General features: G+C 40.5%; 1 protein-coding gene across 1 annotated transcript in view; it reads left to right on the top strand.

Moving 5' to 3' along the window:
- Nucleotides 1-538: 538 nt before the first annotated feature.
- Nucleotides 539-12479, top strand: part of TMEM143 (transmembrane protein 143) — a 1024200-nt gene continuing 1012259 nt past the window's right edge. The window contains exon 1 of the mRNA XM_044080554.1: nucleotides 539-670. The gene's annotated coding sequence lies outside the window, so the exon portion shown is untranslated. The remainder of the gene's footprint in view (nucleotides 671-12479) is intronic.

Genomic DNA, 12479 nt, shown 5'->3' with positions numbered 1-12479 from the left:
ATTCACGCATGTCGTCACACAGCAGACGCTTTAACTGAGAATCGAACGGGCAACGTCTAACTGTGAGGCGACAACGCTACCGCAGCACCACCACCGCAGTACTTTAACAATAAACTTTTTTACATTTAACACAAAAATGAAAAAGTTTATTGTTTCCATAATTTTTAACAGGTTATTTTAAATATAACCTTCCGTATACAGTACAATGGCACAATGAAGCACAACAACATATACTTAACGCAATGCTTTTATGAAACAGCCAGCTTATATTTTATTATTTTCTGAAATTAAGTATCTTTAGCAAGCTAACGCCTGCATAAACTTCTTTCCAGATACACTTAAGACCCAACTGCTACTTCTACCTCCGCATTTATTTGTTATCCGGTAAATGCGTAAGACATAACGTCATAACGCGTTTTACGGCCTGGCGGACACCAACTACCTGCAGGCTACAAGGGTGTTTACACAACTGCTTGCTCTAAACGAGTGTTCGTATTGGTACGGTCTTAGTAGCTCCTCCCATAGCAACTGTAATTTGACAGTTTCTTCGTCTGGCTCAAATTATAGATATATATTTGGTGATTATTTGCAAGTCGTATTGGTTAATGCAGTCGTGGTATGTGTTTGTATACCAGGAAGAAGGTGCTGAAACTTGTTGCCTTTTTAAGAGGTAAAATTAGCTTTCTCCATTCTTAAATGTAAAACCTGATACTACATATTAGCATGCAAAATGCTTATGAATTGGTATTTCTCTTTGGAAGTTTCTGGTACGGAGTGCTATTCTAGTCCCACAGACACGCACAGAGTTTTTTTGTCATTTGTGTCCTCTTGTTGACTTACCTGCCCCCAAAGTGACCTAGAGCTATGCGAACAGATTTTATTGCTATTCATAGAGATCGCAACGCCTACTAATAGCGATAATAAAACGCTTATTAAGAAAATGAACGATTTCAACCAGACATTTGACCGGGTGGACACTGACTTCTGATTTTGCTTTAAGTTAGAGCATTTCAAGATGTTAAATAGGGTGTGCAGTCTTTTACTTTTATGTATACAATGTGTACTTAAAGTTTAAGTTAAATATTCTGTATAAAAGAAATACACTATGTTATTGTACACTATGTGTACACTTTGTGTGACCTTTCTGGATGACCTTTCACAACGTTTTTGCTGCCTACACAGTCAGAAATGTTCCACAAACAGTGTAGACTTTATGGTAATGTCTATGAATCCCCCTGTGACATACATCTCAACTGTCCAGATTTTTGCCTCCTAATTTTGTCTTGTCTCAGATAAAAATAGTGGTTTCTTGGCAAATCAGTGAGGGCTGAATTCACTAAAACTGATATATATTTGAAGTTCAGACTTATCCTTTAGAGAATGCACAATAACACAAAACATTTTATTCTAACAATGTTATACGTTTATAAGGGCAATATTTAAGATGTGTCCATAGTTTGGGGACTTTGTTGAGAGGTATGCCATATGGTATTTCAGGTAGGCAAGGCTCTTTATAGATCTGGATAAAAGCCTGTTACAGTTATAGTTACTTTTAGGTGAAAAACTATTTTTGGGAAATTGTCCTTTACTTTTCTGTGTGGGAAAAAAAACATAATCAGCCAAGTCATTTGAGTAAGACAGCTGGTATATGTCTGGGACTGGGTGACAAGTTATCTCAGCACTCCGTGCATTTACTACGAGTCTTCAAATTGAACCCCACCACAGCAAAATGGATGAATCAAATTTATCAGAACAGAAACACATTGAAACTGCAAGTGATATCTCTGCATATTTTGCTCACTTATTGTAGAAAAAAGCTTGTACAACTGTGATTTCACAGTAGAGCAAATAGATACAAAAACATTCTGGGAGTTACAATTCACCAAATGCTAGATCTCCCTCCAAAATTATAAAGTCTGAGATTACTGAGTTTTCATGTGTTTTTTTTTTTTATTGTAAAAACTATAGTTTAAAATCCCACCCTCAGAGCACTAAGAGTTAAACATTTAATTATTGTAATTAACATAAAAACAAAATTATCATAATTTAAAAAAAAAATCTGGTAGCAAGATAGCTTGCTTTTTCTTAGCATTCCATGCATTTAAATTAATTCACGTGGTATCAGGTCATGGCTGGCCAGTTCATTTGTTGTGATCTCAGCACTTGTTCAGAACTCATTGTAAGCACTAAATAAGGTACAAATTACTACAGCACTCAACTTTCCTCACTTGTCTAGAGGAAAACAGTTTTTAGCACTTAATAAATAAGCACCTATTCAGGCATGTCTAAAGGTCAGCTCCTGGTGTTTTCTCCTGTCTACCTGATGAATCTGGGCATCTTGGGACAATGCAGCAATTGCCTCATGTACACAGACAACCCTCTCCTCCTACCACCCAACACTACGACCTGTGAGAGATGCACTTATATAGCCAAACTAGAAGCAAAGCTCTCTTTACCAAAGACTGGCCTAGACAGTCAAGAGGAGAAGGAAAACACTTGCACCACACTCATCACATAGTCCCTCAAAACCTACACCACCAAAACACACACACACAACCACAAACTACAAACCTACATTCGCAGAGGCTCTCAGTACTAATCTGCCCAAACAACAGAGACCTCCAAAGCATAAATGCAAGCAACCTCCACCCCCCCAGCACAATCCAAATGACACATAGCCCACATACTCAGTGTGCCACTCAACTACAGCCCATAAGGCATAACGTACCCAACACTCTAGTCATAGGTGACTCTATAGTCAGGCACACTGATGTTCCACTCACCAAGCTAAACAAGGAAAAAGTTACTGTCAGCTGCCTGTCAGGTGCCAGGATCCGCCACATAACGCACGCACTCAGGTCACTCCACAACAAGTACAAATGTGACTCTGTCATTGTCCATGTTGGTGTGAATGACCTGAGACGTACCTGCCTGGACTACATGAAAAGAGACATGGAGGAGCTCTCTGATCTTGTAGCCCAAGCCGGTATGCCCTAGTCCTGAGTAGCATCCTGCCATCACCCAGAATGACACCACAGTCCAAGGACAAAATGATTGACTTTATCAATTGGCTAAGCTTCTGGTGTCATTCTAAGGGAATCCAGTATCTGTCTGTCTGGGATGACATGATCGACAGACCACGCTGCTTTGCCAGAGATGGCCTGCACCTGTCGCCCTTGGGATTCCGGATACTGGCAAAGGCTCTTGCCACCCCTATAGTGCCTTTTTTAGGCAAGGTTCAAATGACAAATTCACCACCATAACAGGTACAAGCAAGCAAAATCTGAGGGTAATGCTACTCAATGCTAGAAGTCTAAAAGTCAAAATGCACTCACTCGAGGCACTTTTTAAAATGGAGAACATTGACATCTGTGCAGTGATAGAGACCTGGTTCAAAGCTCCAGAGAGCACCCTGCATTGCCAGGCTATAATTCATACCACACCTTTCGGCCACCAAACCCGGACCGAAACACTGAAGGTGGAGGCGTGTCCATATTCATTAAGGATATCCACACCTCCAAGCTAGTTGCTCTGCATAATGCATCCAAGATTATTCAAGTTCAACTAACTCTGGGCAAAACCGCAATCCAGATTGTAGCTTGCTACAGACCCCCCACCATGCCCCAGGATTCCCACTCCTCTTTTCTTGATACACTGGAAAATATTAAGGTACAACCCAACACTCTAATAATGGGTGATTTCAACTACCCTACCATTAACTGGGAAAACTACTCATGTACCAACTCTTTTGCTCAACGTTTTCTGGAAATCATCAGTTCTAACGCTTTGGATCAACTTATCCACACCCCCACCAGAGGCAGCAATATCCTAGACCTGGTCATCACCAACATGGGTGACCGGTGTTCCACATCAGAGGTCAGCTCCTCATTTGTCAGATCTGACCACAAGCTAATCACCCTAGACATCCACATCCCGCTCCTACCCCCATTAGGAAAACCGTAAAAAATTTCTCCAAAGCCAACTTCATGCTTCTTAAGACAGAAGTGGCAAACTTCATGACACCCATGCAGATGGACAATAGAGGTACGACTGCTGAATCCTACACAAATGCACTTTATAAGCACTTACACGAGTGCATGGATCATGCTATCCCCAACAGAACCAAGATGCTATCTTCCAAAAAAAGGAAGCCAATCTGGTGGTCTTCTACCATAAACAAACTCTACAACAGAAGAAAGAAACTGTTGCAAAAAAGAGTAAAATCCCACGATTGGAGGAACTCCCTGGTCAGCCTCAGTAAGAAGCTGAGATCCCTCATAAAATCCTCCAAAGCTAGTTATGAAAACAAAATTGCCACTGATTCTAAAGACAACCACAGAGCATTCTATAGCTATGTCAAAAATCTCAATGGTAACACTCATATCTGCTCTGAGTTACAGCACAATGACACTAAATATACAGAACCAACTGATATTGCCAACATCCCGGCAGATAGGCTCATTGCTAACTTTACCCCCCCCTCTCACCCCCTAAAGGGCCCATCTTTATACCGGAAGAATGCAAAGTTCCTGTAATCACGGCTGCACAGGTAAAAACTTCACTCTCCAAAGCCAAGGACACAGCATCCATGGGACCTGACAACATCCCAGGCTGCCTTCTACATGAACTACAGAATGAACTGGCACCCCACCTAAGTACCATGTTCAATCATAGCCTCACCTCAGGCTTTGTGCCCATTGAATAGCGCACCGCGACAGTTATCCCACTCCACAAAGGGGGGGCCGCAACAGACCCCGGGAACTACCGCCCCATTAGCCTGACGAGCCTCGTCTGCAAGGCCATGGAACGTATCATCATAGAACTCATAAACAAAGACATTGGAGATCTCCAAACCCTGGACCCCACACAGTTTGGGTTTGTAAAAGGCAGATCATGTCTCCTAAACCTGATAGACTTCTTTGAAGTAGTCACCAAAGCCATAGATGAGGGTAAGGTGGTTCACACAGCCTATCTAGATCTCGCCAAGGCGTTCGACACCATCCCCCACTCTGGAATTATAGATAAACTCACTAAACTAGGTATAAATCCTTATGTCACAAGATGGGTTGCATGGGTTGCCAACTGGCTTACTGAAGGAACCCACACTGTGAAAGTAGCAGACTCCAAATCAGACTTCAGACCAGTGACAAGTGGAGTACCACAGGGTTCAGTCCTGGGTCCTCTCCTGTTTGGTATCTACTTCTCTGAAGTACAGGCTAACACAGAAGGTCTTTGGCTAACTAAATTCGCAGATGACTGCAAACTAGGAGCCATAATTGAAACTCCTAACGATATGGACATCCTACAAAAGGGCCTCACTGAGACAGATGCCTGGTGTCAAAGACATGGTATCAAGCTCAATGCCAAAAAGTGCATTGTCATCCCCTTTGGTAAAAATTCTGTACCCATGAACTACCACATAGGCGGTAGTCTACTTAACACCGAAAGTGTGATGAGACCTTGGGTCACAGGTGGACAGTAGTCTCTCCTTTGATAATCACATCGCCAAAGTGGTCAGGAAGTCCTTCTACGTGGCACACCTCATCACAAAAGGTTTCTCATCCAGAAAAAAAGAGGTCATTGTTCCCATCTACTCATCACTCATTAGACCCAGTATAGAGTACAACTTTCCTTTTGGTATGTACCTCACAAGACATCTACAACAACTGGAAAGGCTGCAAAAATACCTCACAAAGAGGATTACTGGCCTCAAACAGATGCCTTACACAGACCATCTCAAAAAACTCCAGCTTTACTCCGTCGCATATCGCCTACTCAGAGGCAAACTCTGCCTAACATACAAAGCTATGACAAACCCAGAGCTGTTGGACATGCTCCACTTAATGAAATCCCAATCTCTCCGAGCTACACGCTCTAGGGACTTAAACCTTGTCACCACAATAAACAGAACATGCTGGAGGGATAGATTCCTGTCCCAGAGACTTCCCGTACTCTGGAACAGACTACCTCTCTATGTCAGACAGAGCTCCTTATTAGCACTCTTCAAGAAAAATCTTGATGATTGGATGGGTAATAGGAAATTCACCCCGGGGATCACTTCTGTGGTTCTGCTTGACAGGGGCACAGGAAAATAATTTTCTTGGGTGGCGAAAGCCAGGATACATTTTTGGCTAGGCTTGTATAGGCCCTAGGGCCAATAGCCTAGTACCTACCTATGAACCTATGTGAAGTAAGCACTGAGACCAGTTGCTGTCCCATCATCTGAAGAAGGATTGCTTCAGTCTTTAGGGATTTTTTTTCTTGCAGCATTTCTTGTTAAAACAAGAACTGGAAGGCTATCGGGTAAATCCTTGGGCACTTTTCATTGCACATACTCTCAACTGCAATGATGACCAACAAATTTTGACTTTTTTTATTAGGGTTAGGGTTTGGGGTATGAATACTAAACAGCAAATGCTGCTCCTGTTATGAGGCATTATATTGATCACAGTTAAGCCAACACTGTTCTCGGTCAAAAAGTGGCTGTTCTGGGGAAGTAAGTATGCGGTTTTTGTATGAAAATGATTCACCACTTCTGTGTATTGATCACAGTTAAACAGTTGTTGTTTTTGCTTGTCAGGAGGTAATGTGAATATATTTGTGGAGAGAACATTCTGCATGAGAAGAAAATTGTTACAGCTTTTACTTGTGGAACTCTCTCATTTCTTCACAGTCAAAGGAGTTGCACCTTGTCAGAAGGAGTATTGTGTCCTGGGACAGTCACTGCGCAAAATGAGTGAAAACTAGTGCAAGCCGTATTTTGACTTTCAGGACTGTTACTTTATGGTACTTTTCCATTAAACCCCTACCACGCAGTTTCACTGCCAGATTGGCATGTCTCACCTTTATTTTACACAGACGTGCATCTTGAACAGAGTACATGCCCACCAGTGTTATATTTATGTGTACTTTGTTTGACCTGATAGTAGTGTCTTTTTTTGGTTTTGCAGCTATTCACTTGCTTGTCAGGTGACCCACATTTAAAAAGCATCACTCAGTTTTGTATGGTGGTTGCAACAGAAGTCTACCTGCCTTAATTTTACATTCTCTTGTCTTTTGAATATGCAGACTACTGATGGAAGAATGTTGTATGCTGCCAAAAGAAATATATTCATTGCTATATCCTGATATATCTGTAAAACTCCAATGTAAAATATAAACATGAACATGCAGTCATGATGACATGCTTTGAAAGGTATGTGAACAGTTAAGTAGAACAGAAAGTTCCTTGGCAGACGTCTTTAATGCAGTAGTAGGACATAGAGTGCGTGAATTACAAAAGTGAAGTCGTAGAAATGTAACTGCAGTGGCTATTTTTTTTCTGAAAAAAAAAACCTTACAGCAACCATCTTGACATTTCATCACCCCTTGCAAGGATGACAGACGGTAAATGATATACACAAGTACTATGGCCTTAAAGTTAAAACCCTGATGCTTACAGTAAATGACAAAGTCAAGAGAAACAACACAGCATGCGTACATCAATACTAAATGACCTAGGCACACGTTACTAATTCACACATGATGGTAGCCAGTGTGTTTGTAAACACTACATAAAAAGGATCTGCACAGCTCGCTGAGCAATAAGGCAGGACACACCGATCTGGCAGCGAAACCACCTGGTAGGGGTTTAACGGAAAAGTATATATTTATTAATTTCAGAGAGAACTTAATTGTATGTATCATTAGAATAATTTTACAACAAATGTATACATTTGTATATTTCTCACTGGGTTAAGTACTTAATATATGACTCAACATATTTTTGATTTTCCAAAATAAAAAATAAACCTACCACTTCTATGTCCTTAAAAGTCATGCTCTGATAGAATAGAGTGGCTGTTAGCACAGTGGATTAAGGCTCTGTGCTGTTAATGAGCTGCTTCTTGTAGTGTGTTGTACAGTGTTTGATCCCTTTCTTCTCTATTTGTATAATGTGTAATTCTGACCAAGTTGGTTTACCAATAATTTTTGGTTGCTATTGAAAATAAGTATTTGTATTCATTGGGTTTACTTGGTCAGAATAAATTAATAGACTTACTATGAACTGTAATGTGATAATTAAAAATACAAAAAGTTGCAGTGGTTCTTTTACTTTTGCAGTTAAAAAATACTACCTAACTTCTACTTATAGCTAAATATCCAGATTTGTTCTAAAATGCTAGAAAATGAAATGGCAGATTGTTTCAGAGATACAGCACTGTATTGATAGGCACTACCAGTAGGTCTGTACTGCCATTAGAATAAGCTGCGGTGCCATTGCATTGCATTATAGGTTCATAGGTGTGTACTAGCCTAATGGCCCTGGGGTCTTTACAAGCCTAGGCATAGGGTTACCCTGACATTGTGACACCCAACCTTAGTTACCAGTGCCTCTGTCGAGTAGAGCCACTGGAGTTATCCCTGGGGTGAATTTTCTATTTCCCATCCACTCATCAAGATTTCTCTTGAAGAGGGTCAGCGAGCTGCTCTGCTTGACATGTATGGGAGGTCTATTCCATAGCATGGGCAGCCTCTGGGTTATGAACCTGACCCTCCAGTATGTTCTGTTGATTGTGTTAATGAGGTTGAGGTCTCTGGAGTGTGTGGTGCGGAGGGATTGGGATTTCTTTAGATGTAGCATTTCTAACAGAGCTGGGTCAGACATGGCTTTGTAAGTCAAGCAGAGCTCGCCTGTAAGTAGGCGATATGAGACAGACAATAGTTGGAGATTTTTGAGTCTGTCCATATAGAACAAGTGTTTAAGGCCTAGGATCCTCTTTGTGAGGTACTTTTGCGGCCTCTCCAGTTGTTGCAGGTGTCTAGTGAGGTACATGCGAAATGGGGCATTGTACTCTGGCCTAATGATGGAAGAGTAGAGGGAGACAATGACCTCTTTCTTCCTGGATGCAAAACCCTTAGTAATGAGATGTGCCACATAGAAGGACTTTCTGACCACAGTGGCAGTGTGGTGATCAAAATAGAGGTTGCTGTCAACCTGTATTCCCAGATCTCTTATAACGCCTTCTGTGTTCAGTGGACTAGCATCAATGTGGTAATTCATGGGAACCGGGTTTTTCCCAAAGGGGATGATGACATTTTTTGGCATTGAGCTTAAGGCCATGGTTCTGACACCAGTCGTTGGCTTTATGTTCATCTTCTTTAAGGGCTGGTTATATGACTTGTTTTAATGTTGAGGAGTAATGCAGTACAGATACACAGTATTTATATATGTGTGTATATCCAACTCTACCAGGCAAACTCTGGCCTCGACTTATCTTCTTCCTTCCTTATTATACGGAGCCCCTCTCCTAACCAACCTGTCCTCTTCTATCACCTCTAAACTAGAAGACTGCTACAACAAAATCTCTAAATTTGTCTCTAAATCTAAAAATACCACCCATCACTGCCTAACCCTACAATCCCTGAATTGGCTTGAACTCCCAAACTACCTAGACTATCTCCAACCCACTACTGCACATAGACTCATATTTCACCCAACAAAATGTCCTGCTCTAACTAACATCCTTCCCCCTTATACACCCAACAGAGCTCTCAGATCTGAAAATCAGAACTTAATTACTATCCATAAACCTAAACGTCCTGCTGGCCAACTTCTTCTATCTTTCTCACTAGGCAAAAAATGGAATTCCCTTCCCTCCACACTAAGAACCATACCAAACTCAGAAAACTTCAAAACCCAACTATTCAAACACCTGTCCACTAAATGGAAATGTACATGCCTTCACCCAACCTAATCCAAGGGGGTTCTCGCTCTGGTTCCCAAGCTCTACAAATCTCATAGTTATCTTTCTATGAGCCTATCTAAACTCTCAACAATTTCTATAGCTCTTATCTAAGCTCTCACCTCCTACAGCTACCCTCACACAGCCCAACCTTGTAAATACTGTAAATAGCATTCTACTGTTGATGTGTATATGTAAAGTGTATTTACATTTTCTTAAAAGGTTTGTATGCAAACTGTTTCCTCACCTAACACATATCTGTTTTCATCAAATGAAACTGTGTGATCTCTACCTTCAAGCTTAATGAATTTGTTAATTATGCATGATATTGAATGCATTTATGAGTAACTATTCTACATAAGATCTTTAATATTAACTATCATTTGTATCTAAATTGTATAATGCATCTTGGAGCTTTTCTCCCTGGGCCTCCACTGAAAATGGGTCTGTTCGGCCCAGTGGACTTCCCCGGTAATCAAATTGCAAGTAAATAAAATAAATGTATGTATGTATGTATATATATATATATATATATATATATCTGTGTATGTATGCATATGTATATATATATATATATATATATATATATATATATATATGTGTGTGTGTGTGTGTATATGTTGATATATGTTTGTATCTATATATATATATATATATATATATATATATATATATATATACAGAGAGAGATGTATATAGATTAGATATATATAGACACGTAGGTATATTTTACTGGGTTAGCATTATTTTAGATATAAAACTATAGAAGAGTTATATTTTCTGTCACTGGAAAGATGTCATTACTAGAAACTCCTCGATTGTCCAGGGACAAGTAGCCCAGCCAGCTTTCAGTGCTTAGCCTGCATGTAAGAATTGAAGGGCATTACATTAAAAATAAAATCAAGTATATAATTCAGGGTAGGTAATATAGTTTGTCTGGAATATATCTGTATTGAGTTGGAATTGCATCAAAAGCAAAAATAATAATTTATTTTTTCCAGAGTATGGACTTTCCTGGCACTGGAAAGATGCCATCACCAAAAATCCCTGTACTGACCATGGCAGTGTTGCCATGCCAGCTTCAGCACTGAGCTGCACTTAAGTCCTTTAAGGTGGAATGATGATAGGCTTGGATGCATTTTGTTTTACTAAAAACTGTCAAAGGTTAGAATTGCCATGTAGCCTGTTAAGTACTAAATGGCGGGTTCTACCGACTTTGCACTGTCACAGTCTGTTATATTATGTCTCTGTAAAAATGGTGAAGCCTGTTGGAAAACAGTGACCTGATAAAATAAAATAAAGACTGGATATAAAACCAACAATCAGTAGGGTGTGGGAAGTGCAGAAGTAAAAATCATATTTATGTCACCAGAATTTGGACTTCTTGTCACTGTTTATATGCCAGCCTCCTCTCCAAGTTTGGACTTTTGTATGTTTACACACATTATATGAAGATAAAGTTGGACGAATGTGTTTATATGTGAAATGACCAGCTAATTGCATTCTGCAGCTGAATTTCATGACAGATATATTCTGTGAAATTTGGTAAAAAAATGTCCTATATTGCCACCAGTAGGCCAAGTCATTAAGGTGTTTTTTTTTTGCCATTTCATTCAAAGCAATTTATACAAGGGACATTTTTCTCATACAATTATCGAATGATAAAATCATAGAAAATATTTGGCAACTGGACCCTGTTGCTTTTTTCAGCTTTCCAGTACCCCCATTAGACCTTACCTCCTTTTTCAAGAACAACAGGCCAGTCCTATCAGGGTGAATTTGTGGATATCCATCCAGGTGTCTAACTCAGTTTTGAAGGAAGATACTGTGCCACATTGCATTCTTTAGAGTGGAAGTTTTTTACAGAGAAGGGGTAAGCACTGCATGACAAATCTGTCTCTCCACCATGTTTTGTTTATTAGCCGAAGCAGGATTGGTGATGTGCAGAGCTGCAGTAACTACAGAGGGATAAAACTGATTAGTCACAGCTTGAAGTTATGGGAAAGAGTAGTGGAAGCAAGGTTAAGAAGGGAGGTGATGATTAGTGATCAGCAGTATGGTTTCATGCCAGGAAAGAGCACTACAGATGCAATGTTTGCTCTGAGAGTGTTGTTGGAGAAATACAGAGAAGGTCAGAAGGAGTTGCATTGTGTCTTTGTAGACTTGGAGAAAGCATATGACAGGGTGCCTAGAGAAGAGTTGTGGTATTGTATGAGGAAGTCGGGAGTGGCAGAGAAGTATGTAAGAGTGGTACAGGATATGTACGAAGGTAGTGTGACAATGGTGAGGACTGCAGTGGGAGTGACAGATCCGTTTAAGGTGGAGGTGGGATTACATCAAGGATCAGCTCTGAGTCCTTTCTTATTTGCAGTGGTGATGGACAGGTTGACAGATGAGATCAGACAGGAGGCCCCGTGGACTATGATGTTTGCAGATGACATTGTGATGTGTAGTGAGAGTAGGAATCAGGTTGAGGAGACTCTGGAGAGGTGGAGATATGCTCTAGAGAACAGAGGAATGAAGGTCAGCAGGGCTAAGACAGAATATATGTGTGTAAATGAGAGGGAGGGTAGAGGAATGGTGAGGATGCAGGGAGTAGAGTTGGTAAAGGTGGACGAGTTTAAGTACTTGGGATCAACAGTTCAGAGTAATGGTGAATGTGGAAGAGAGGTGAAGAAGAGAGTACAGGCAGGGTGGAATGGGTGGAGAAGAGTGTCAGGAGTGATTTGTGACAGATGGGTACCAGTAAGAGTG

Source organism: Protopterus annectens, chromosome 1.part1, assembly GCF_019279795.1.
Source record: "Protopterus annectens isolate FY-2018-M chromosome 1.part1, PAN1.0, whole genome shotgun sequence".
Lineage (NCBI taxonomy): Eukaryota > Metazoa > Chordata > Ceratodontiformes > Protopteridae > Protopterus > Protopterus annectens.
This window is presented reverse-complemented; position numbering and strand designations above follow the sequence as displayed.